At 47.2% G+C, this 24369-nt stretch overlaps 1 protein-coding gene across 2 annotated transcripts in view; it reads right to left on the minus strand.

The window, feature by feature from the left end:
• LOC142579840 (uncharacterized) overlaps positions 1–24369 on the minus strand; it is a 378351-nt gene that overhangs the window by 331379 nt on the left and 22603 nt on the right. The window lies entirely within an intron of this gene.

Consider the following 24369-nt stretch of genomic DNA (forward strand, 5'->3'; position numbering starts at 1 on the left):
AATGATGGTAACCAATCCTGGAAGGCACATGAACGCAGAAATCGATGGCATTCAAGCCGTCTGCGCGCACCTTGCGAGACTTCAGATGAGTGGCCACCGCGTCGTCCTGCAGGTGTTGTCTGGATTTAGGCCCATGCCGCGGGCTCCAAGATCACGTGCACTATAAGTTCAAAAAATCTAGTACTAACAGCTAAAACAGGCAACGACGTCCAGGCGTAGTCCGAGATACATAGGAGCACAGAGCGAGTGTTCAATCACAGTAAAATAGGCATAGGAGGTTCCAATGTGGTTCCCCCCCAGATGTGCTTTCTAGTTCTTAATGTCGCCACCCCGTTCCCCATGAAGATTTTATTATCACTTTTTCTGCTTCCCATTTTGAGTGGAAAGATTGGTTTCCCAGTTTTTCGACTTATGCAGAGAAAGACGCCGAAAAAAAAAGAACACTGAAAGCTTTTAGCGCCAGACAAGCGTTATTAATTTATGTCATTCTGAAGCTAGGACATCAAATTATCTAAAGACGCGTGATGAAGATTATATGACATACCGAAGAGCCGGCATAATTGAAATAACACAGCGAGGTGGTATCATAAGAAGCCAACACACAAAGGCATCAAGGACAACACAGGGGAAATTACTTGCACTGACGAATTGTAATAAAGAAATTATAAATTAATGGGATTGAAAGCGGATTAAAAAACAACTTGCCTCAGGTGGGGAACGATCCCACGTCTACGCACTACGCGTGCGATGCTCTACCAACTGAGCTACCGCAGCGCCATCTTCCCATCCACTTTCTGGGGTATTTATGTGTTACTACTAGAACTAACTCTGGGAGTGTTAGCCAACGCCACCACATCAAAAACCTTGGCGACGGATGCGGAACATCCTTTCTGTTGCAGGCGCCATGAGTACGTGGTCTTCTTGGGTGAAGGCAACTGGTCAATGAACCCACACGTGCTACCTGAAGGCATCAATGTTGCCGGATTCGAGACCCTCGTTATGTAATGAACGAGAAGAAAAGGCGTTAACCGAGAGGCCCGATTTTTATTAATCATATCATAGGAAGCTAACAAACAAAGAAACCAAGGACAACACAGGGGAAATTACTTGTACTGACTAATTATAATAAAGAAATTAGAAATTAATGGGATTGAAAGTGGATAAGTATAAGTATTTAGGTGTGTACATCACCTCAAAACTATGTTGGCATCGACATGTTGATTATGTTGCTGGGAAAGCTTGCAAAATGTTGGGTTTTTTGAGCCGTAAGACGAGAATGTTTCCGCGAGACTCTAGGGATTTACTATTTAAAACGTATATTAGGTCCTCGTTGGAATATGCTTGTACTGTATGGGACCCACCGACAAAGACCGACAGACAAAAATTAGAAAGAATCCAGAACTTAGCGGCCCGCTATGTTTCTGGGAATTATAGTAGATACATTAGTGTGTCTGGCATAAAACAGGAATTAGAATGGGAACCCCTTGAAGTAAGAAGAAGAAAGCTAAGGCTTAAATTTTTTCATAACATATATTACGATAAGATTGCTATTCCTAGGGAGAAGTACATTTTTCATCCACACTATAGATCCGAGCGGGTTGATCATAATCATAAAGTGCGTGAATTCAGGTCAAGAACCGATATGTTCAAGATGTCGTTTTTTCCTCACACTGTTCGAGAATGGAATGCTTTATCTTCATTTCTTGTTAATATTACTGACAATGAAGTGTTTGCATTGTCATTGTGACTGCCCTTGTAATATTTTTTTTCTTTTGAGATGCTGCTCACATGCATTGTTATGCAATATGAAGGTGCCTCTGTAAATCATTGTAGTTGATCAGCAAGGCTAAAATTATGTTAAGATGGACTGAGAACAACTTGTGACGTAACCTCGTGCATGTTGTATCGTAGACTGTGCTTTAGCAGAGTACTATGTTGGGCGCTTCGATGCATAATTATTTCGACGTACTGTGGCGCAAACTATAGAACCCGTGGAAAAAAAGTTCTTTCTGTCTCCTTCAATTTTTCCAGGGGTTTTATACTTTGTGCCACATTACGTCGTATTAGGCTGCGCTTACTTGAACTGTATGCGAGCTACTAGGGTTTGTGCTAAAATTTATTTTAGCTTCATTTTTTATCGCACCCTGTCATTTTCATGCTGCTGAAATTGCACGTGTTGTGACATGCAATGAGTTCATATTAACTTTCTCTGAGCTATGCGTTAGCGCGTTCCAACTTTTACCTACATTTTCATTTATTATTTTGTCTTGTTTGTATGTTTGTTAGAACCGACCTAACCTTGACGTGCATGATTTGATTAAGCGAGAAGCAGCCAGCATCAGCCTATGATGCCAACCTCCCGCATTTAATAAAAAAAAAACGAAAGGCGCCCCGCATCCAATGGCACGTGTAGTGCAGGAAGCGCTTTCCTCGTAGCATTGTTCCAGCCCGATGCAAGAGGTACCATCTCATTTCCAGGATCATAACTTACACCAAACTTTGTCAAAGCAATAACCGAAGCACTCGACGTAACCTGATGAATGTGCTTACTGACTTCGTGATGGAGACGCTCATGGCTGCGTTTGTGTTCGTCTCGAGGCGTGCAGGCTGTTCGCAGGGCCGCTGGTGATGCTATAGTTGGCAACCCTCAAAGTTCACCGCATCAACGTCGTTCTGACTCTGACGTCACAGCGTGCAAGTGCTGGAGAAATATATCTTACGTCTTCACAGTGACACCACCGAGGAAATGTCGAAATTTCTTGCGTCAGCTTCTTACCTTCCCCAGACGTTACCTCACCGCACGGAGAAGCAGACAAAAGCGGTAAAAAGCACAAAAGCGAAGACTACATTTTTGTACATGAGTCTCTTTTTCGGCGATGAAGCGAAGAAGACAAGCACGCCCAGCCAACTTTCACTCAGGCGTTGTTAGCCCCTCCCCCTCCTCCTTGTCTTGGGAAAGTAGCGCTTAAAAAAAGACCGCCGCCCTAGGGCGTAGTTTCTGCCTCGTTCTCGTTCTCTGTTGGCCCGAAGCCTGCAGGTATTTATTTGAAGATAAAATTATCCCCTTTAGCCGCGAATTATGAAATACTCTCGATAATTGCGTATTAATTACATAATGTAATCGCAAGGCGCTGCGGACTCAATAAAAAGAAATAGTGGCTGGTAGTTTGGGGGGGGGGGGGGGTATATAGTTTGTGCATTTTCAAGCGAGTCTATTTATCTAAAGAGTAATTAAATATTATAGTACAGTCAGTCATGTTGCGTCTTCTTATAAAAAAAATACAGCTCATAACACGTGCACGAGTTAATTATACGCCTCAAGAATTACGAGCAACGAAAACCTATACTTTCGCAACAGCTGATGAAACGCGAGCCGCCAAACATCCCGTCTAGCATTGTAGTGCCTTCAGCAAAAATGGTCGTCTGTGGCAACACCCAGCACGATGAACAGAAACGACCCGTCGCGATTGCTTAGTGGCTATGGCGTTGGGCTGCTAAACACGAGGTCGCGGGATCGAATGCCAGCCACGGCGGCCGCATTTCGATGGGGGCGAAATTCGAAGACATCAGTTTGCTTAGATTTAGGTGCGCGTTAAAGAACTCCAGGTCGTCCAAATTTCTGGAGTCCCCCACTGCGGCGTGCCTCATAATGAGATCGTGGTTTCGGCACGTAAAACGTCGTAAGTTAATTCCTTTTAATGAACACAGAAATAGGGCCACATCGAACACGCAGGGGCATTCAATTTATCGGAAGCACAATGCCAGTTGTTCTTTTTTCCCCTTGCCACCACTGGACTGAACTGACAAAAACAAGTCGCTCGCACAAACCGTGTCCACCGCGACTGATGGGTTTCTAGTGGCTATTGTTGCTTCCACGTTTTTGCATGCACAGCTGGTCGTAGAAGAATGTTTGCTTCGTCAGGTTAGAACTCCAAGGAACTAGTGGTGACCAAGTTAGTACCCGCTATGTTATGTCTGCTGTTCATGTAAACTCGCCGCATTGGGGATGAGTGAAAAGAAAGAAAAAAGAAACACTGCGCCTTCCAGCACGCGAGCTATCACGAACTCTCACTTGCACCTGATTATAGCTAAACAAGTATTTACGCCCTTACAAGAAAACGTGACCGCTGGGAATGGAACCTGTGACCTCGTGCTTGAGCAGCAGAACGCCAAAGCCACTGAGCTTGCGTTTTCCTGTTCCTCTATCGTCTACTGAGCTACCGCGGCGAGTGGTGAAAGGAAACATGGTAGTAGGTACTTGAATGCTATCACATATGTATCAAGTCGCTTTGCAAGTCTGGGGGCAAGTCTATTCACAATTTTTTTGTTTTGTTTCCGCGCCGATCGCTTGGAGGTGGGAGCACAAACTTTGGCCGATGAAGAAATAATCTTACTTACACAAGTGAAGTTTATCAAATACAGACACTGAGCCTTGTTGTTGTTGTTGTTGTTGTTGTTGTTGTTGTTGTTGTTGTTGTTGTTGTTGTTGTTGTTGTTGTTGTTGTTGTTGTTGTTGTTGTTGTTGTTGTTGTTGTTGTTGTTGTTGTTGTTGTTGTTGTTGTTGTTGTTGTTGTTGTTGTTGTCTTTTTGGTTTCGTTCAGATGATAGCAGTGTAAAGAGCGCTGTCGCGCCGCCGGTTTATCACAAGCCTTGCACATTCGAAACCTTCAAGGTTAAATTCTATACTTTTTGCCTGTCAAAACCACCATATGATTATGACACACGCCGTAGTGGGCGACTTCGGATTAGTTTCAAACACCTGGGAGGTTCTTTAACGTGCGCCTTAATCTAAGTAAACGAGCGTTTTTGCATTTCGCCCCCCCATCTAGATGCTGCTGCCGCCTCCGCGGCGGAGATTCGATCCCGCGACTTAGAGCTGAGCAGTGCAACGCCATAGCCGCTGAGCTACCGCGGCGAGTGCAACCTTGAAGGTGCAGAGATAGATATGGGCGCCATCATATATTTGCTTCCACACTAACCATCGGTGCTCGTGCGAGTAATGGTTCCTGAAAATGTTGGATGCAGTGGGCTTTTCTTTTTTTCATGGTTCTGGAAATAGCTCTGAATTCTATATTTGCAGGCTCGCCGAATCTCACTATCTACGTTTAAACATGCTTTAACGGTCCATACACGAGCGCGCATAACGCCTTAACAACGTTTTGAAGGCGGCGAAAAGGACCAGCAGCGTTTTCCCACATATGTGGCACACGTAGAGCGTTGTTTACATGATTCGGTCGCCCGATGTACACGGAAGTAAACTTTCTGTGCTGTGGCAGCTAAAATGCTTTCCTAGCTGTCATGACGCTTGCGAATAAATGCAGGATGCCTGCCTCTGCTCTCTCTCTTATTATTTTTTTTTCTCCTGTACGCGCCTGCATGATAGCGCCTAAGCGCCAACACGCCCACGTTGTCAAAATTAACCTGCTGCCGCTGTTCGGCGTGCACCGTTCATATCCGCGCCTCACGGTTGTCGTTCGTGCCGATTGACTATCAAAGACTGAAGGAAAGGTGAGGATGGCGCCGTCGCTGTTTTTTCGCTGTCGTCAAACGATTCAGGAAAATAAAATACAAGCTATTTGCGGGCGAGGGGTGGCAATGCTGTCGCTCTGATGACGCTCTTGCGGGCGCCGCAGTATAACCGGGCGTCCTTCCGTGGCAATCAAAGGAGAGAGAGAGAAAGAATGTGGCGAAGGCGGCATACGGAAGGAGGGAGAAAGAAAACGCAGAGAAAATACCACACATATGCCAGCGCGCGGGGATCGCCGCTCTCGGACCGGTCTCGTGTTTGTTTCGTTCAACTGGGCGTAAGGCACGACGGAAGAAGCCCGTTGACGCTGCACCTTGCGATTTGCATAGCTCGTACCGACCTTCGATAATAATAATAAAGGCTGTGAACAGCAAAGCGGGCTCGCTCGCGTTGCACATTCGCACATGACGCCACCGCTGCCGGCACCTGAGACGGCTCCGTTTTCCCACTTTCTTCGCCGACTCTGCTTCATTCGCTAGCTGGCGCCGGAAGCAATTAGAAGCGCACGTAGTAAGAGATGACATTTCCGCAGCCTCTGGTATCGTCTCCTAGAGTATATGTACGCATCTCGAGGAAATTCATGGGCCGAAGACGCCCACGAACGGCGCGACGCTTCTCGAGCCACAGCCGACTTCCCTAAATGCGCGGACCACCTTCGAAATTTGTACGATTTACGCATACGCCAGGTTTTCACCTGCGACGTTCCGTGGTGCTGTTTCTTCACTGCATATTATAGCGTGCTTACTCGAACCTAAGCTAACACCCACAAATAGGACGATCCCTATAGTATTAAATCACCTACACGGCAGTCGCAAGTTCGTTACATCATTGCGCAACAAATCTCCAGCCTATTCGTGTCTCAAATCCTCACTTGTCTGCATATACTTCGGCACCATTTAATCCCTTGTCAATTTCTTGCTCGCAAGATAAGACGTTCTTAGTTTCATCGAGCGGTTTTGAAACGCAACATTTTCAAAACTTTTAGTTGTGTCTTGTGTTTAAATAAAATTCAGCAGAACCCATCTCACGATGACTGTCGACGGTAATGCATTAAGCATTGAATCAACATAGCGACACAACGCACTGCCACCATCGAAACGAGTTATGTACTAGCGGAATTCCTCTTTCGCGCTTCCCTAACAACACTCGGCGCCATCTTGCGGCACCGCCGTGGAACCTGCGCGTGGCCTCCGAAATGCATGGCATGCCGGAGTATGCGAACGCTTAGAAACGCGTCATGCGGCAACCGAGCTCCTCTCTCGGGCTTCTTTCTAAACACGCTGCGACACATGTGGTGCTGCCGAGAAGCCCGCGCGTGACCTCCGACACGAGAAGCGTGGCGCGCTGGTGCGTACGAGCGGTGAGAGTTGTTCCCTCGTTTGCCGCACACCCAGTGGTGCATACACAGTGACCCAAGTTGGCGAGAGGTTCACTGAACAGCGGCACATATCCGGTGCATTCATGGTGCAGCTATCTGAAGGGTTGGCGTGAAAGACGTTCGTTGAAGAACGAAGAAGCATGGCGTAAAGAATTCTATGTAACACACGTGGTCTGTGGGGTCGGTCTTTTAGACAGTAATAGGCCTCGTTAAGAGGTCATTCCGATATGGCAGAAAACTGAACATTTGTCAATGCTATGGGAAAGAGCACGTGCTGCGGAAAGGGTACCGCGCCTCCTCCCACCATGGTCTCGCAACATTTCACTTGCGTCTATCTGGGCTGCTACACTAAAGCCTCCTTTTTTTAACGTGCTTGCGGTATAGAATGCTCCCTTGGCGGAGCATTACAACTGCAGAGTATAACCAAAATTTCCGACGGGGCCTGGCGAGAGGCCCTTTAATATTATATAAAGGGCCTTGTTGCATTAAATACACGTAATTTTTTACTACAATAGCGTCACTTTTGCCAATAACGTAGGTTCTGTGAGTGACAAAGGGATGTAAATGTGATAGGCGGGTCTCCACTTTGAAAATACGGCTCCAGCTGCCGCTGACGTACTACAATAACCTGCCAATGGTTTGTCAAAACTTGTCGAGAGTGAGACGGAGGAATACGAGAGGGAAAACCGGCTGACTGCTCTGTACTGCGGTAACGTGTATAGGAGATTAAAGATGATAGAAAGAGACCTGGTACAAAATTGAAAGAAAGAGGAAAACAAAAAGTAGAAATGAATTGCTTGTAATTTTTGTATTTGACCGGCCACTAGCCTTTGCAGCTATCGGTGCAAACAGTGTTTTGTACATAATTCATGTGTTATTGAATAACGGTTTGCATTTAAAAAAAATTGTGCAGACCGCACGCGCTGTGGGAATCGAAGTTATTCGAAGCATTTCGCAGGTGGCTGGCTACGACCCTGCGGCGGCTTGCCTCAACCGGCTCTGGCTCTCTCAATGAGTTCGAGCAGGCGTTCATTGTGGAGCTCCGACATGCTGAGGGTGAGAAAGAGTGTGGGTTTGCCTAGCTGCTCGATCATTGCGAACATCTCCCTCTTGCTATGCGCCCAGTAGTAAGCCATATTGGAGCTGCCCAAGTAAACACCTGAGGAACGTAAAGTCCAAGTTGACGCAATTCTCGACCAAGCTGTGGTCTTCCAAGAGCAATTCTTTTTGACAAATGCGTCAGCTGCCGGTTGGCGTGCACGGGGTCGACGATCCGAGTCGCTGTGATGACGCTGGCATGGTTCGGCACAATGCTGTCGTACTCGGACTCCATGTGCAGTAGGAAAGAGCAGGTCTCAATGCTTGATTGAGCCGGCGGGGAACGATGAGAAAGGCAGTGAAAGCCGGTGCGAGCTTGCGAAGGAATGAGGAGACGGCACGCTGCTGTCCGGCGTTCGGAAATCAACGCTTGTGGAAAACTTGCCGACCATTCTGTGTTCCGCTGCCGAGATGGCGGGATCTTCTTACGCGTGCCACCTGGCTCGAGTGCAGGTAGTACGCGAGAGTATAGAAGGCGAGAGTCGAACGACGAAGCTCGAATGGCGACGATGCAGCGACCACGACCGCATCAAGCGGATCAAGTTATTAGTCATGGCGGCGTTGGACGGACGGACGGACGGACGAACGGACAGACAGACAGACAGACAGACAGACAGACAGACAGACAGACAGACAGACAGACAGACAGACAGACAGACAGACAGACAGACAGACAGACAGACAGACAGACAGACAGACAGACAGACTCAAAGTGCCTGAAGTTGGCGAAGAATGCCTACCCAACTAAAAAATGAAGATTTCATTTCTGCCGTGCTTTTCCTTGCATTCGTTGGCGATTGGTTTCGTGCGGTCCTACTAAAGAAAACAAATTCTCCTCCATTCCACCCTGTGAAAGTGGATGTACCGCGAAGCTGTAGCCGACGTTACACGCCACCACCATAAGCGACGTACGTCACGCCCGCACGCACGTATCCGCTAATGCTGCACGTATCCTCATTCTTCTAGGTCCTCTGCCAAGCGCAACTGCATTATAGAACTAAATGAATGTGTAAAAGTAAAGTGCGTCAGAAAAATGCGTAAAGTATGACTTACACACAAGCCGCGGACATGATAGCTTCGGATTGTTATTCGAATTGATCAGCACAGCACATATCCTCATTCTTGTAGGCCCCCGCCTATAGCAAGTGCGTTATTGAAATAATTGAATTTTTCAAAGTAAAATGTCATAAAATTCATAAAATACAACTTAAGCACAATCTGCAGACATGATATAGCATCGGATTGTAATTCTACTACACGAAAAATATATAATTCTGTTACGCGGAAACTCAAAAACAAAGTTTCCAGCTGCCACTTGTTTATGTTTGAGCAAAGCCGTGCACGTGGACACGAAAAACACCGATGAACTACAGGCTAACAGCTTCGCTGTAAAAGTGTGCACACAACGCGATGCAGCATGTGAACGTTCCAAGTCTGTCACAAAGTCACATGTCCCCAGGAAGCGGCGCAACGTGTTTAACGCCTTCTATGATAACTTCAGTGGCCCGGGACTCTTTCGTCCTATCAGAGGCGATAACCCCGTCTGTCTAACGCAGTCGTGAAAGCTCTTTCCTGTTTTTCTTTTCTTTTTTAAACGAAGCTTTATATCGCGAGGCGAAACGCAAATCCGTCTGTCCGCGTCTGTGTACTGAAAACTATCATCATCAGCGATGGCTCCGAGCGTCGTCTTCTTCCACAGCCAGCTCGTCCATCAGCGCAACCGCGCGAACGCGCTCGTGCCACTGCTCCCGCGTTCGTCATCGTCGTCTTCCACAGCTGGCTCCGTTGTCACTCATCATTCCAGCGTAGAATTTCACTTCTGTCGTCGCAACGGGAAGGCCGCTTTTACGGGGATATGAGCCATTGCTTAAAGGGGTATGAGCCATTGATTGTCTTAAGTGACGGATCGATCCAAGAGGTTCGCGTGAACCCCTGGAAAAATGTCATTGCTGTTGACACAACTGATGACAAGATGGTGCAAACTCTACTTGGTTTGTCTGAAATCTGTGGGGTCCACACTCGTCCCTACATACCACAGGGTACAAATATAGCAGCTGGTGTCGTATCTGATGTGGACTTGGATCTCAAAGACGACGTTTTTAAGAACATGATCGTTTGCACGCCACCATGCAAAATAATTAGCGTTCGAAGGCTAGGCTCGTCAAAGTGTATGAAGATACTTTTCGCCTCTGGAAAGCTGCCTAGTCATATAAAGGCTGGACTTGTGCGCTATCCTGTTCGACCTTTCGTACCACGGCCTTTGCAATGCCATAAATGTTTTAAGATTGGTCATGTTCAGGGCTTTTGCACCAGAGATTTGGTCTGTGCCAAATGCGGTGGCAATCACCATGTAGATTCCTGTGAAAGTCAGGCATATCGGTGCCCTAACTGTAATGGTGAACATTTGGCAACAGATAAAGGATGTCCCTCATTGAAGAATGAACTAAAGGCACTAAAAGAGAAAGCCAAAAAGAAGGCAGCAGGAGATGAAAGCTCCCGTCGCCGTAGTGCTGCCCCAGCGACTGGAAAGGCAGCGCGTTCAAAGAGTGACAAAGACACAACGCATCGGAAAGTAGGGGGGCGGAACTTCTGCCTCTCAGACACATCGTGGCCAGCGCTTCCATCGAAACCGTCGGAACAAGTATCTACAAAGACTTCGACCACGGTGGAAAGCACTGCAAACACATTACCTAAACCGGTATCAGCCAACGACGATGTGCAACTTGTCAATCTTCTAAAGATGCTTGTCAGCGTCATCAGATCTCTAATCGCCGGTCGCCAGACACCAGCAGCGTCAGCAGCAGAGCAACTTTTGGAGGCACTCGTTCCTGTCCTCGACGGCCTTCGCTAGACGTTTTACCGGAAACAATTCCAACGGTTGTCGGCAGCCTCGCCCCTTTGTGCTGCAATGGAATGTCAGGTCGATGCGACCGCGGCACGCGGATTTAGTCCTTCGACTCATCGCTATGAAGACTCCACCAGACGTTATAGCGCTTCAGGAAACTAACGTAAGGAAAGACGAATATCGATTGCCAGGCTTCGTGGGTGTCCACAGTAACACTCGATGCGCGGAACCAGCTTGTGGCTCTTTCCAGTGCGTGGAGGAGGCGCATACGCGCAATGCTTCAAAAGCATCAGTGTACGTTCGTGCTGACTTGGACTTCGCGGTTATTGACACAGACGGCATCTGTGACGATGAGTTTGAGTGTGTAGCTGTTACTGTGAGCCTCAGAGGTGTGTGTACGACGGTGGCAAGCATATACAACAGGCCTACACGTTCTTCCGATACCTCGCTACTTGAGAGCTTATTGTCTCGGTGTGGGGCATCGTTTGTGTTATGCGGAGATTTTAATGCCCACCATCCACGATGGTGTAGCCGTCCCCAAGACAATCGTGGGACAGAGATTAACGAGATCATTATCAAGAATGATCTCCAATTACTGAATGACGGTTCACCTACATTTATAGGTAGAGGAAAGGAGCATTCCAGTATAGACCTTGCGATATCAACGAGAGATGTGTGCTTAGCCTGGTCATGTGAACCCGACCCGTGGGGCTCAGATCACCTTCCCATTTGGTTAACACCAACACATACTGCGGGTCGCCAGGATGTCGTTTATACAGTGACTAACTGGGACAAGTTCCGACAGCTGATCTCAGAGGCACCATCTCAAGACAGCCTATTTAAACTTATGAGTGAGTGCTTACGGAAAGCTACAGTACAACGACGACGGAGTATCGGCAAACCAAATCCCGATCTAAAGCTTTTGCGGCTCCGCGCATGTCGACGGCGCGCTTATAGACGGGCACAGCGCTCTAAACGACGCACCGACTGGACTATATACAATCGCATTGATGCAGCCATACGGCGGCATACAAAACAGCTTCGTCGAAAGAGCTGGGAAGCTTTGTGTAGTTCGTTGCACACTGGAAGTGGTTTTGGAAATGTATGGCGCATACTGAAGGCTCTCCGCACTCCTCAAATCTGCAAGAATCCTACGGCTGCATTGAGCATAGCGACTAACCAGTCACCAAAAGTAATAGCGGAGGCATTCGCAGACATTTTCGTCTCTTCTGCATCCAGTGACACCACAATTAGCGACCTTCGTTCTTTGACAAGTCACAGCACCATAACCGCTTCCTACGGTCCAGCCTGCCAGATGGATGAGGCAGATTTCACTCTTGAGGAGCTGCGACACGCGCTGAGCCTCTCCAAACGCCGCACTGCTCCAGGCGAAGATGGTGTGACGTACCAAGCATTGCGGAACGTTGATAAGAGTTTCCATGACCGTATATTGGACGAGTATAATGAAGTATGGAGAGCCGGTGTAATCCCTGCTGAATGGAAATCGTCCGTGGTAATACCAATTTTAAAGCCCGGGCGTCCTGCAAGGCACCTAAAGTCCTACCGACCAATATCCCTAACTTCAAATGTCATCAAGTTAATGGAGCGAATGGTCTTGTTTCGTTTAGATGTCAGGCTAGAGGAGCTGAATTTTTTCCCTGATGTCATGAGTGGCTTTCGGCGCCGCCGTTCGGCTCTGGACAGCATATCAGACCTTGTCTCAGCACTCGAATTTGCTAAAGAAAACAAGCACTCTGCCTACATGCTCTTCCTAGACATACAGCAAGCTTTCGATTCAGTTCCGCATAAGGCGATTATTTTTGCTCTTGCAACCGCGGGAATTTCGGGTCGTCTGCTACAATTTGTGCATAATTTTCTATCGGAGCGCCGTATGAAAGTGCGTGTCGGAGGAGTAACTAGTGAATACCGATATGTGAAGTGCGGTGTGCCACAGGGCAGCGTATTATCGCCGCTTTTGTTTAACACCGTACTCGCCGCACTTCCAAGTCGTTTGCCTCGGGACACTGATTTCCCTGTGAGCATAGCTGTCTACGCAGATGACATTTCTCTGTGGATAAGCGGCCCTTCGCACCTTGGTCCGCGGCTTCGTGCAAGCTTGCAAAGAGCTCTCAACGCTACTTCGGAGTATTTGGGTGAAGTTGGCCTGCTCATATCACCTGCTAAGTCGGCTGCAATAGCATATCACCCTAAACAACGCGCTCGTCGAACGATGAGCCGACTGTATCTTGACGAAACGCCTATAAACTGGGTGCGACAACACCGTTCTTTGGGGTTAATTGTGGATGATCGCATCTCTTGGCGTCCTGCCGTTAAATCTGTACGACGCAAATCGCACTCCCTCCTTAAGTATGTGGCTGCCTTGACTGCTCGAGGTGCTGGCTGCGACCAAACAACGGCTCTTCAGGTGTACCAGTCATCTGTACTCTCAGGCATGCTGTACGCATTACCAATTTTGAACATACCACATAGTTTGATGTCCCAACTGGAGCGAGATCATCGCGTTGCCCTTCGACTAATGCTTGGATTACCTCGTGAGGCGCAATCTATTGCATTACTCACTGAAGCGCATCAGTTACCCCTGAGGCTGCAAGCAGATCAGAGAGCTCTGTATCATATTGAGCGTCTGCACCGCGCATCGAATGGTCAATCGCTCCTTGATCGTCTCATTAACCGCCCGTTATCTCGAATGGGAAAAATGGCGGCTTTATTTATGAATATCACTACCATTTCTGAACATGCTGCTTCAGATACGTCTCCGCCTCCAAAAGGTATCACGAAACACGTACTTCCCATTTACCTCACAATCCCTGACATGCACAAAAAGTCTGATATGGCTGTTTCGGCAATATTCCAATTGGCTCAGTCTCACATGTTCGAAAAGTTTCCAGATTATCTTCAAGTTTTCACAGATGCATCTGTACACAACGACGGTCAAGGCGCCTCTGCAGCTTTTTTCTGCCCTTCAACTAAAGTACGACGTATATTTCAAATACCTCATCCAGTTTCGTCAACAACTGCAGAACTAGCAGCGATTAATGTTGCATTGAAATACGTGCAAGAGGAGTTAACTACATCGAAAGTTGTCATCTTTACGGACTCCCGTGCTGCCCTTAGCAGGTTACAACGCAGTGCGCTTGATTGCCCACTTGTGCGCAGCATTACTGGCTCTGCGAGCAAAATTACATCACGTGAGGTATCTGTCGTCGCTCAATGGATACCTTCACACGTAGGAATCGCCGGAAATGAAGAAGCTGATCGGCTCGCTTCAAGTTGCGCTCATAACAACTGTGACTGCCCAGAAATTCTGTGCAAGCTTGATGACGCTCGTCTCCTGATACGTCGCCACCTACTTAAGCAGCATCCAGATCAGCGTGTCGCAAATGGAACGTTCCCGCCCCGTGTTCGTGGTCGAGGCTTGCCTCGTCGCGCTAGAGCACAACTGCTCAAGCTGAGGGTTGGTTGCGTGAACGTGCACGAACGTTTATACAGACAAGGGCGTGTGGCAAGTCCATTCTGTGCGTCTTGTGGCTGCTACGAGACACTTCAGCACCTTATATTTGAGTGTCCCGCTTTCAGTGCGCAGCGCATGTCGCTAGTGAGAAACTATCACCTCCTTGGCCTGCGGTGTGCGACACTCGAGGAATGCTTATACCCCAGTGGTTGTGCATCTAAACGTGATCAGGCCCATCGCGCCCTACTAACCTTTCTGGAGCTAACTAACTTAAGTTCACGTTTGTAGCGTGAACGTTCAACATTCTGTAGTAGCGTGACCTTCAGTGACCGGCCCTACTGTGTGTGATCTGTACTGTGTCCTAACGCTTCTTCCTTCGAAGATGGGAAGTGGCGGGTTTAAACACCTTGTAGTGTATATTGTGAACCGACTACCAGTGAAACGGTGATTGCGTGCAGCTATACTTGGCGTCTCATCGTGGAGCGCACAATTAGCCGCGTAGCAAACTAGCCATGGATGTGATAATTGTGGAGGCTGTTCGATGCGGCGTCACTTTAATTCCGGCTGCAGAGTCGAAACTCGGCGGAACAACGAGCTAGTGTACTGTGTTCTACTTTAGTCTTTAGATTTGTCCTGTTGCTCTTCCTTTCCTCTTTCCTCCCTTCCTTCCTATCTTCCATTTCTGTGTTGCTGTCACCTCCCTTCAGAAGAGTAGGCAGGCGTTGTGCCCCTTCCGGTGGCAGTTGCCAGCCTGCTCCTCGCCTTCCCTTTCCTGTTAACTGTATATATGTGTATATGTGTTCAAAACAAATAATAATAATAATAATAATTTTGAAGCAATTTAATTTTGAAGAATCGCAAGCGGCAATGACGGGCAGGTGCTATTGGCCGCGCCGCCGAGCAAACTCGAGGCATCGAACGCAAGCGACAACGGCGGACTGCGAGCATACCGCCACTGACGTCCTTCTCTCCGTCGCAGCCGAACGTGTCTGTAACATCAGTAAGAAACATAAAAACGTCATCAGTAATTGAGAGACTTTAATGAACTGTGGGGATTAACCCAGTGATGCACACCGGGGCCGCACGTTTCAGCTTCGCTGGTTAACCATCGGTACGGAATGCTTGGGCGGTATTTTTAAAATCTTTTTTTACTGGCTGTAGCGAAAGCAGTCAGACAGGAAACGCCTGATCGTCTCGTCGCAGCCGCAGTGGCCGCATACACCCATTCCAATGTGGAATGAGTAGGCATTCGGTGAATGCCACGAACGGCGCGGAAGCGTTGCTTCGGCTCGTGTTATCCCAGGCGGAGCATGGCTGCAGACACAGATCTAAGCTACGTAGACGAGTGTTCGTGAATTCGGTCGGAGCTGCACTGAGCCAGTGTAAGCTCATGCGCTAGAGAACGAAGTCTTGCAGTTCCATCCGTTCTCGACACTGTTATTGTTATAAATGGGACACATCATGGGCAGATCGAGCGGCCTCATTAGTGCGACCGTTTCCAGCAGTATCGCAGGGTATTCACTGATAGATGATTCTATATCCCTTGTGGATTACATGGCGGTGAAGTAGACGGATTTCGGTGACTAGTTGTTCATTAATTACGTGATGGGACGGCGACATAAGACAGAATATGGACCATGGCTACGACAATTCCTGAGTGATAAATTCTAGAGCAGCCCGGAGGGCAGCTAGTTCTGCACCTATCGATGGCGTCGAATGAAATGTCTTGAATTTGAGGACGATTAAACTTGTACACCATTCACATTAAGCAGGAAAGGAGCTATCGTATACAGAAAGCACAGTGGCATGGGCTGTCTGAAGTAGATCGTGTTCTTCGTTTGGCTCAAATCGTTGAAGTGCATATAAGCTGGAGCTCCATCGTCGGTGGCAACACGGCCGTTGCTTTATTAGCCTCACACTATAACCACTTAGCGAAATGTGAGGAGCGCTCGCTGGATGCCCTTCTTTGTTTGGTTTAATTGTCGCCGGCTTGCCAGCAAGGATATACAGGGGCATAGTGGAGCACTTCATAGGCAACCTCTCAGACTGTGGCGCCCTCTGACTCTCCGAGAGCGGCTCCACAGCCTGCAATTGTCGACGGCGCGTACCACAGCGCCGCCCTGCCTTGGAAGCAATAAGCGACTATGACGCACAGATGGCGTAAGTGCACCTCCATTTTGCGAGAGTGGCCTAAAGTGACCAAGAGACTTGAAGAACCGTAATCCATCAATATAGACAGCTTGGTTTGATTATTGCCTATACAGTGCCCCTTAAGAAGTAAAATAAATAAAAAAGCAGCGGTAGACCTTTTTGCAGCGGCAAGATAGAGCGCCTGGTCTATAGATCCCCACGAGTACTTATCATGAAGGCGTGACTTTAAAATATTTTCACGACATAAATAATTAGAACTTTTCTCTTTTAATTATCTCTTAATCTATTAGAACATACAATATTTAATGTAATGTAAAGTTTCATCAACAAGTTTCTAATGACTTATATTCGGGGGTTTCAGGCCTGTAGTCATTATATTGGATACTGACTAAGCGGTTCAGTGAGCCCCTTCGCGCCATATAGCGAGGCGCGCCGTCTGTACCACCTTGTTTGCTTGTTTGTTGTGCGTGTGTGTGTTTCACTGTGACATATTCCATTATGACTTATCACCAGCGCAAGTTCCGACAGCACACTATAACATGGCGCCTGAGTGCACATATCACAACTTCTCTAAAGTTTACGGCTAGGATTTAACTCTCGGCTGTAGTGGCACACACTAACTTTACTCTACTGATCTTCCACAAGAACGAAAAAATTCAATTTCGCTGCATCTGTGTGCTCTTTCTGTGTGTCTAGCCTCCTCTCTTTCTTTTTCGGCACCGTCCATGCAATATCCTGGCCACGTTTCAGCTATACGGCTGACCTCAAGGAACTCGCAGTAATTTTGACACCCGTAGTGCGCGTGCACTATTCCCGACTCAGTAGTCCAGCCTCCGAAGTTCGGGGCTTATTTGGCCGCAACGAGTGGATCCGAAGGCTTTTTCTCCCGACGAGCGCATCAAAATGGGGCCTTATTGGAACCTAGTTTGGGCACGCAACTCCTGATGGAAACCTGGGCTAAGCGCGTGATCAGGTCAGAGCGGCGCGGGCTAGGAAACCCCCGAGCTTTAAATATTCATGGGAAACGAGTAGTATGTTCGAGATAAACCTCCATGCCCTGTAGCGAGCTTGAAAGGACGATGGATTACGGCTTTGTCCCTCGCACAACAGTTACTTCGAACCGAATCGTTCCATCTCGCGAGCTTTTTTTTTTGTTTGTTTGCTTTTTCTTTTCTCGTCTTTTTCTCTCCACGCCGGCGCAGACATCCGAACAACTGCAGGACGAAAGAAAAGAGCATTTCTGTTCAGAGCTAAAAGCTGCGGCCTTTCTTTCCCGCTTATTCGCCTCGTGTGATAGATACACACGCTGAACTATAGTATAGGACTAAATGTCGCAATGTAACAAAACTAGCATAGTGCTATATTGTAATCAGTCAGAAAAAAAACGTTGGTTGTGCGTAGCAACCGATCGCGAAGCAGTAGACATAAAGGCGTAAGCGCCTCCACCTTGTAAGCTTGGGGCAAGTCTGACAACCTGCAGTTAAAATGAACGATTATTTCTGGAGTACGAAAACGCCTGGGCAAGTATCCTAGCTGTACGAATTTCTTCCTGACATTTGCAGAAAGAAAAATACTTCATGCTTGACACGCAGACATATGTATCATGCGAGAGAACATCTCTATCCCTGTAGCTTCCAGTTCTTTTTCTCTGCTGCAATTGTGATCGAATACGCGGCTGATATGCCCTATCATTCAGGGGCCATACCGGAGTGGTAGCAACAGATCATCCTTTGGCCGGCGCTTTCCATTACGCTGTCCTAATGCCGCCGATGTTGTGCCCACAACATCATTCTGCAAGGCGCCGACTTAGGGATAGTTTAATAATAATGACCAATAATTCAGTCTCAGACACATAATACGCCTATAACCAATCTATAACCATTAAAGAAGAATGAGAGAGAGAGGGGGTGTCAGGGCTTACGGCGGCACGACCAAGGTACCATACCCACGGCAGCGCTGTGTGGCTGAGCACGAGGTCGCGGGCTCGGCTCCCGGGCGCAAGGGCCACTTCACGTTAGTAGGTGATCAATCAGCGATAGCAGAGCTGTGTGCTGCAGAGCAGTAGGAGGGAGGAGACTCTTTAACGTCTGAGCATCACCGCCTTCAGCGTAATGCACCCAAAAACGTTTTCGCGGGGATAAGCGCAGGCGGGGTTATTTGCTGTATAATCGAATCTACTATGGAGCGACGTCGTTTTGCGGTTAGCCTAAATTGAAGATAGTGTTTCGCTCGCCCCATGACGAGTGTCACCCACTAAAATAGCTGTGTTCCCTAAGACTTGGCTCGCCAAAACCTGGGCCATAAAACGGTGCGGAATCATCCCACGACCTAGACAGGTGAAGGAAAAGCATTTTTGCTAGCGGCAGGCGGCAAATACTGCCGGTAGTTTTTGCGCTCCAGGGCCACTTGTAAGTGTTAGACGCTGGGCACTCTGCGAATATAGCCTAAAACTAAGCGAGTGTAAAGCGCGCGTCTCCTTCGGAGAGAAATCGCGTGATTCAAACCGCGTTTAATTTAGCGTACCGATGCTCCTTTAAACCAGAGACAAGCTCTACCAGGGAAAATATGCCAACAACATTTGGCCTGCTCTATACTGAGGTACTATGTTAGTGTTGTCCGCGAACCCATTGCTGTGATTTCGTTATTGTGTCCAATCTTTCTCTATCTTCATCCAAAGGGGTAACGCATTCACGTGACCCTCGTTTCAGTGGCTCAGTCGCTCTCCTCATCAGGCCCGTTCTTTGTCTTACCTTCAATCTCTCTCTCCAATTTCCTTCATTCCCTACCTCACCTTTTACTCTTGCAAAGATGAAGCTCTAGCTGGGGGCCAACTCCGATTTCCCTTTTCAAATGCATGTAAAATGCAGAAATGCACTCGTTAGACGACCGCTCGGTAAAGTTGAATGAAACTTGTCGCATTTAAGGAAAATAAATTCTAGCAGCTGTAGGAAGCAGCCTTTTGAATTAGCATCTCATACATTCTACAATATTGTAGAAAATCGCGAAGTTTCAGGAAAGAAAGTTGCAGTACGAAGTTTACAGACGCTTAACTCTGCACCGGAAACAGATACCACAGGCGCGCTATAATGTAAAGTTGTTACAATCTGTTTCTATTCCGTTTCCGCCATTAGTCTTCCGCGCGATTGGTCAGCATTTTTGGGCCACGCCCACTTCGCCCATCTGTCATGCGACGACACAAAATCGCGAGAACTCCCTCTCTCAAAATGACGTGTACTTACGGATTATTCATGATTAAGCCAAGCAAAAGAAAAAGAAAGCATATTAGCCATTCTACGGCTTTGTTGTCATTAGCCCTCCGCTATTGGTTACAAATTTTTCGGCAGTGCCCACATGGCCTGTGTGTCACGCGACGACGCAAAACCTCGAAAACTCACCACATAAAAGCGACGTGTACGCACTAGAGATGTATTATTACGCCGAGCAAAACTGATTTTCTTTTTTATGGCTGCCGGCTGATCCGTTTGGATCTCGCTACTCGGAGCTGTCGGCGAGAATGGATTTCTTTGCGTATAACTAAATTTTTTTCATGGCAGTATAACGTTGTCGTGCTCTTGCGGCGTGTACACGGTATCGCTCTGTCAAGATTTCTTCGCTCAGGATCCGTCTTAGCGGCATTTTTTGACACGCCGTTGCACGCCGCCGCGATTTTTGACCAGACACCGCTAGCTAAGTAAGGGTAAGTGGAACAATCGGAAACACCAGCACCACTCTCCTCGTCCGGTTATCTATTTTCACTGCCTTTCCATGTCTGCGTGCTCCTCGCCTCTTGTCAGCCAATCAAAAAAGGAAAGCCTGTAAAGGTAGGCAGTGGTATTCGCTTTGAAAACAAACGAAAGTTGACCACCTATAAACGAGGAGAGCGTTTGATTGGGCTGTTCAAACCACGCTGCGTGCCACCGCCCCCTGCTTGCGTCGGCGGTTACGTAAATTTAACGTCAGGAGATTGGAATAAAATCAGAAAGGAATAATTTTACCTTGAAGAGCCCATTTCTGTGAACTTCATCTTGTGGAGAATCTAAAGGGGATAAATGTGATATTTTATGTTACAGCTTATGTGCAATTGTTACAATGCTTACGAGGGTTTTGCAAAACCCTACTGGCAAATTACTGGATCAGTATAGAGCGTTGTACAATACAAAAATGTTCTCCGCTTTAAATGTCTTGATAGGTACAGTTGACAGAATTGTGACGTCGTTGTTAATTACTTAGTTGCGCAGTTGAAAACTTATAACGTGAGTTTTTCAATTTTGCAATTTTCAACAACTTTTGTAAAAATAAATACTGGCTGCCTAAGTGAAAAGTCCGCCTCCCTACAGACACTAGCTTTAGACTTTTTGCTACAAAATGCAAGAAACACCATCAAATTGGGCGCAGCGGTTGCCGAGCAAAACCATTTCTCCGTTCCCGTGTATTTAGATATAGGTGCTCCCGAGGTAAAGGTTCCTCTTAAAGCGCCCTACCATTGATCGAAAGACAGTTACAGACACTGCACTCTTTTTTTTTAAATAATTGCTTATGTTCAAGGGCACCTTCGTGGCAGTAGGTGGCGCCAGCTACTCCTCTACTCTAGGACCCCTCCGAAGGAGAGAATGCAGGCACCCTACTCTTCTCTGATTTGATAAAGGAACACAAAACGAGATAAACGCTACAAGGAAGAATGAGGAAAAAACGCAGTAGCATTAGTTATGATGTTCACAAAAAGAACATTTCATGGGTTACGAACAAAACACGTGATTCATCTGTTCCATATTCCAAATACAAAGTTTGTGCACCTGGATGCAAAAGCCCCTAAAACGGGAGAGAGAAAAGGATTGTGCGGGATTCTATAATAGAAGTGCAACCGCATACACAATGCACCAAAAGGAAAGGTACAACAATTAGGGGGAAAATTCAGACAGCTTTTCATTCTTAAGTGTATTTTGCCGTTGGCCGGCCGCCTTCAATATAATTATACCGTGTGTTCAAAATTAAGCTTTATGGTTTTCTTAAAATTAGGCACTGGGAGGCACGCGAACACCGCCTGTACAAATAAGTTATGTGGCCGGGGGGACATAAAGTGAAATGATAATTATCGCTGTAAGCAGCCCAATTAACTAAAATTGAATAATTAATTGTTGTTGACTGCAGTAAGTGGGTATGTTTGTACTGAAAAGTTAGAGGCAGTCGTGTTTTTACACAGTATCAGTTGGAAGAATTCTTCTAGCGGGTCTGTGCTCCGAGATATCCGACTCCAAATTTTAATTGTCGTTCGCACGATTACGCATGCAAGAGAGTGAGCATCGGCGCTAAGCTCCTCCCCGATGTGACGCGGCCGTTGCGTGCGGCGTTTAGTCTGACGACAGGGAGGAAGCATAAGCAAAGATGATAACTGTTCCCCTTCCCCTCTCGGCTGGCGAAATCAAGATATGACAGCGCAGTGTGCCGTGCAGTTGTTGCTCTTGTGTCCCTATAACGTAAAACTATTCCAATCTGCTTTTATCCCAATTTCCTGACGTCAAATTTACGCAACCACTGACGCAAACATCGGGCGGTTACCCACAGCTTGTTTTAAAAGCCCATTCAAACACGCTTCTCGTTTATAGGATGTCACTTTAGTTTGCCTTCAAAGCGAATAGCATTGCCTACATTGAGAAGTTTCTCTTATCTCTGGCTGAGAAGGGGCCAGGAGCACGCTCAAGTGGATAGAGTTTTGATGGGGACGAACTAGCGCAGTGAAAGTAGATAGTCGGATGAGGAGGGCGGTGCCGGCGCCTGCGATTGGTCCGCTTCCCCTTACTTAGTTTGCGCTGACTGGTCAAAAATCACGGCGGCGTGCAACGGAAGGTTAAAAATGCTCTTCAAACGGATCCTCAGCAAAGCAGAGTTGGCGCAGCAATGTCGCATACGTGCCGAAAGGTCTCGATAACCTTATACTCACCCACCACATCTTTTTTTATACACAAATGAATGCATGCTCCCCAGCAGCTCCGAGTTGCCAGTGCCACAGCGATCATCGGCAGCCATCTATTCCTTTTGGAACGGGTCAGTCTCCGGCTATTCAGAAAAACTTTCGATTTTTTTCGGCATACTAATGCATCTTTAGCGCGAACACGTCACTTTCACGTGGTGAGTTTTCGTGGTTTTGGGACGTCGCGTGACACACAGGTAAAGTGGACGTAACCCGAAAACGTTTGAAAGATAGCATTTAGTCAAACGACACATTTTCAGCTAATGGTGAAAAAGGCGTCGAATCAGAAAGTATTATTTTTCGTTTGTTCGGTCTTATCATGCGTAATCAGTGAGCACATTTCATATCAGATGTGCGTTTTCGTGGTTTTCGTGACGTCGCGTGACAGACAGGCGCAGTGGGTGGTGGCTCTAAAATTATTTGTCCAATCGTGAAGGACTTATGGCAGAATTGGAATAGAAAAGTTTGTAATAGCTTTGCGTTACTGCGCCCTTGATTTTAATAAAGCTTACAATACTTGGAAATCAGCAGTCACTTTATTTGCGTAGCCCAAGCAAGGACCGTGCCCACTCGTCTAGTCACCACTACGCACGCGCACTGCCCTCCGGCTTCTCCGTCCGCGCCATTACGTCGGCATGGCAGCTGCCGCCATCGTTATAGGCTGTGCGGTCGCGTGTTACAACAGCGGTTTCGGATTCTTCTATTTTTTATTTCGCCAGGTCAGAGGAGAAGGCGGACAGTTATCATCTTTGTCAATGCCTACACCCCGTTGTCAGACTAAACGCCGCACGCAACAGCCGCGTCACATCAGGGAGGACCTTTGAGCCGATCCTAACTCTCTAGCATGCGTAATCATGCGAACGACAATTAACATTTGGAGTCTGATATCTCAGAGCACAGACACGCTAGAAGAATTCCTCCAACTGATACTGTGTAGAAACACGACTGCCTCTAACTTTTCAGTACAAACATACCCACTTACTGCAGTCAACAAAAAAAAATCATTATTCAATTTTAGTTCATTGGGCTGCTTACAGCGATAATTATCATCGCACTTTGTGTCCCCCTGGCCACATAACTTATTCGCACAGGTGGTCTTCGCGTGCCTCCCAGTGTCTAATTTTAAGAAAACCATAAAGCTTAATTTTGAACACCCTGATGCCCAGCATCTGGATTTGGCTGAAATGTTTTACAGCGAAGCTGTATGTGGCTAAAGCATTTTCATCGTCCGCGGACTAGCTCGTTGGCGCCCCTCGGCGCATCCACACGAAGCATTCGTTCCACTGCTCCCGCGTTCGTTATCGTCGTCTTGTTCCACAGCTGGCTCCGTTGCCGCTCATCATTCCAGCGCAGAATTTCATTTCTTTTCTGTCGTCGTAATGCGGAGGCCGCGGTAAAGTTTTATTATTATTATTTACGGTGGTATGAACCATTGCTTAAGGGGGTATGAGCGATTCACTGCCTTGTGTGACGGACGCATTTAAGGGCAGAGGTGATACGAGAATGTATGTGCATGCCTATTGTCACGATGACCACCGATCAGGACAATAAATATGTTGGTACCTTTGCGCAAAATTTTATGTCACCTCTGTGTCGTGTGCTAAGCAGCTTCGCTGGTCATCCATCTTCACAGAGTGGAATGGCTCAGGATTTTTTTCTTACGAAGAGTTCTAGCGCGAGAGCTTTTTGTGAACACGGGCCCAGATTTACTAACTTCCAGATATTCCTTATTAAGGCGAAAGCCTTAAGTGGCTCGTTGCACAATGGCCTTGAAAAAAAAAAAAGAGCGTCTAGTCGAGCAGTACAAAAATTATCATCATCAGCAATGGCTCGCACCTCCCTAAGCAAGCAAAAATGCAATGGCTCATACAGCCGTAAGCAAGCAAAATTCCATGGCTCATGCCCCCTTAAGGCAGAGGCTGCAAGCGCT

This window comes from Dermacentor variabilis, chromosome 1 (assembly GCF_050947875.1).
Source record: "Dermacentor variabilis isolate Ectoservices chromosome 1, ASM5094787v1, whole genome shotgun sequence".
In the NCBI taxonomy this organism is placed as follows: domain Eukaryota; kingdom Metazoa; phylum Arthropoda; class Arachnida; order Ixodida; family Ixodidae; genus Dermacentor; species Dermacentor variabilis.